This window comes from Tauraco erythrolophus, chromosome 3, assembly GCF_009769465.1.
Source record: "Tauraco erythrolophus isolate bTauEry1 chromosome 3, bTauEry1.pri, whole genome shotgun sequence".
NCBI classification, from domain to species: Eukaryota; Metazoa; Chordata; class Aves; order Musophagiformes; family Musophagidae; genus Tauraco; species Tauraco erythrolophus.
In genome coordinates this window covers 25460164-25463133 of record NC_141467.1, presented here as the reverse complement: position 1 = coordinate 25463133, position 2970 = coordinate 25460164, and the positions used below count along the sequence as shown (strand labels likewise).

General features: G+C 36.5%; 1 non-coding gene across 1 annotated transcript; it reads right to left on the bottom strand.

The window, feature by feature from the left end:
• Window positions 1–1604: 1604 nt before the first annotated feature.
• Window positions 1605–1673, bottom strand: LOC147528971 (small nucleolar RNA SNORD123). Its single transcript, XR_015222096.1, has one exon. It is a non-coding gene; the product is annotated as a small nucleolar RNA SNORD123 (small nucleolar RNA).
• Between the last annotated feature and the right edge of the window lie 1297 nt (window positions 1674–2970).

The window sequence follows — 2970 nt, the reverse complement described above, 5'->3', positions numbered from 1 at the left end:
GGCTAGGTGTTCTGTTCTTCAGCAAAATCTCCAACATGTTTTCATGTGTCTGGCTAAAACTACAAATAATTAACCTCAATATTTTTAATGGAGCAGTTTTTATTAAGGAAAATACAAAGAGAAACAATGAAATAATTTTTAACACAGTACTCCTGATTTAAATTATTTCAACAATTACAACTGTTTCAGGCTATGGAAAGCAATAAGGAGGAGACAAACTGAATAACTGAACTTATACCAAACATCTGACACTATCAGACTGCTAAAGGTAGTAAGTCAAACACTCGTACGTTAGGTAGTACTAGAACTAGGACCATCAAGTGCATATTAATTCCATCTTCCTGTAGTGCTACTACTTCCAACTTCTGCTTATCAAGGAATATCATCTTCATTATACTCTGAACTGACAAAGTCACAATGTAGGCTGATTTATGCATAGTTGAATGAAAAAACAACTTATAGTAGAAAAAAGCTGTACACTTTTAAATAAACTGCCTGCAATAAACAGACTGACTATACTTTTCCAGCAAAGTTCACAGCTGTTTGAGAAATGGAGGGATCCCTTTGGTTTGGGCATTGCTTTGGGATAGAGCACTGCATGAAGGCTGAAACGTGTCTGCAGAGAAACATAAGAAAAAATTAGACTTGTGTATCATATGGGAGGGATTTGGGGCAGTGATCAGACACAAACAAGGGTATTAACAACAACATGATGTGAGACCAATATCCACCATTCCTGATCACAGCCCACAACATCTGCTCTTGGAAGGGGTGCTTGGTAGGGGGATCTCCCTTGTGTATGTTTGACACTTCCATGTTTGGTGTGTTCTCTGGAGACAGAACAGAGCTACTAAATCCACAAGTACCAACTGAGATGCACAAAAACTTTTCAGGGCTGGGCTCCCTTTCAAGTCTAGGATGACATAGATACCTCCTTAGACTCTTATTGCTGTAGTCTGACATAAGTTGCACTAATGATGTGACAGAAGACCAGACTGTGAGTAGGTATCCAAGTAAAATCAGCAAAGTAAATGAATTAAGAAGGGTTTTGGTCTTTTTTGGTTTTAGTTTCTCAATGATAAACATTTATTAGTTTTAATTTATTTTTTCTTTTGTCTTTGCTTATTACTATTTCTATAGTGACTTTCAATTTGTTAGGCATTTTGGGTTTTAACAATTCCAGACTAAAAAGACTGGCTGTAAATACTACCATCTAGTTTTTTCCTAATAGGCAACTGAACACAGTGCAGACACCAGAGGGAAAAACATGTTAATATTTTTATTATGTATTAATTTAAAAATCTGTGAATCTAAATACAATTATAAAATGGTTCATGTCTTAGGTTTGTAATTTTTCATAATTTCAGTCCAAATTCCGACCTATTTAAGAAACCACAGTTATTAATATTTCCTATTATTTCTACCCCTCAAACGTTTTGACTGCTTTTCTCCAAGGCATTCTTCCTTCTCACTCTGATATTCCTCTTCATTTTGAAAGTATCAGTTCAGGGAAGTGGCTGAAAGATAGAAAAACACACACAAAAATTGTTTGACTGCAAGTATTCGTTGTAAAATATTCCTTTTTTTCCTGGGGGAGATATGAAGGTGAATCAGGAAATGGATGGCATTTTCGGATCACATGAATCAGTACCCCAAAATTCATCATTTTCACCAAATATCTAGGGACTTGAAGTTCGAGAGCCCTTATTTAACGCCCTTATAACAACTTCTTTAACTGCCTTGTCTGTCAGAGACTTTAATGAAAAGAAAGAGGCAATTACTAAAAATCAGCTTGCACATTTATAAATGCAAGTGCATATTTATTTATATTATATAGTTATGTCAAACATATCATCTATACATTCAAAAAATTAAACCATTTTGTTTGTAAAGAGCCTAAATCATAGAAATACCATGAGAAATACTACTTTATATCCTCTCTTTTTATCACAAACAGTAAATATAAACTCATCAGAAGAGCATCTAGCTCTCAAAAGCCAAGTAATTTAGAATCTCATCTCGCTGTTCCTAATTCATAGATATTACAGATACTAGTCAGCATAACCTTTAAATAAAGCACATAACATGAGACAATAATGTGACAGAAAACAGGAGAGAGTTTGTAACTGCGACATTTATTTCCCTGTGATTTAAAGCAAGTATTACAATGGTGTCTTTTGCTAAGACAATTAAAATTTTGCCTAGTCTGAACTTGTCTTGTGTCTGCTACTGGGTTGGGCACTACTGGGGATATACAGCTACAGCCTTGCAGGTCCTGCTTTTTAACAGTATCCTTTCCCACCAGAACCATCTGAGGATGACATTCATGTATGACAGACTCATGATGATCCAGCCTTGGAAGATGACTTTGCTCAACGCAGGCGGGAATGCTGAGGACCCACACAGGTCAAATGCAGCAGACCAAGTACTTTCCTGAATCTCAATGGGAAAGAAGGAAGAAACAGCGATGTAGACCTGATGAGTAGGTCTCTCAGCAAGGTCATGTAAGTAAGGTGGATTCAAGATACCAGAGTACACAAACTCTCTGTTCTTTAGCATTGGTTCAGGAAAGGGAGCTTGTTCACATGCACCATGCTCCTGGTTGGTCTGCTCTGGAAAGTTTCCGGTCACCAGGAGGGTTTCTTCTGAATAGTAGATGATGTGGTTGAAAAAACAAAAGCAGGGGATTAACTGTGAGATTTCAAAGTTTTTCTCTGCATGTGCCTCATGAATTAAACAAAAATAACTAATGTTTTTAATGGAGTGAAAAGAAGCAAAATGCAATGAAAATGAAGCCTTTGAACTCTGTCATTGTGAAGCAAGTGAGCTCTTTTCCCTACAATGGAAATATAGCTCAAGGCTCAGTTTTACTGAAGTTAACTCCACCCTCTTTTTCCCTCCCACCCCTTTCTTTTTCCTGTTAACCTAACTTAGACTTTGGACTTACAGTATCTAACTTTGTTTTTCTAA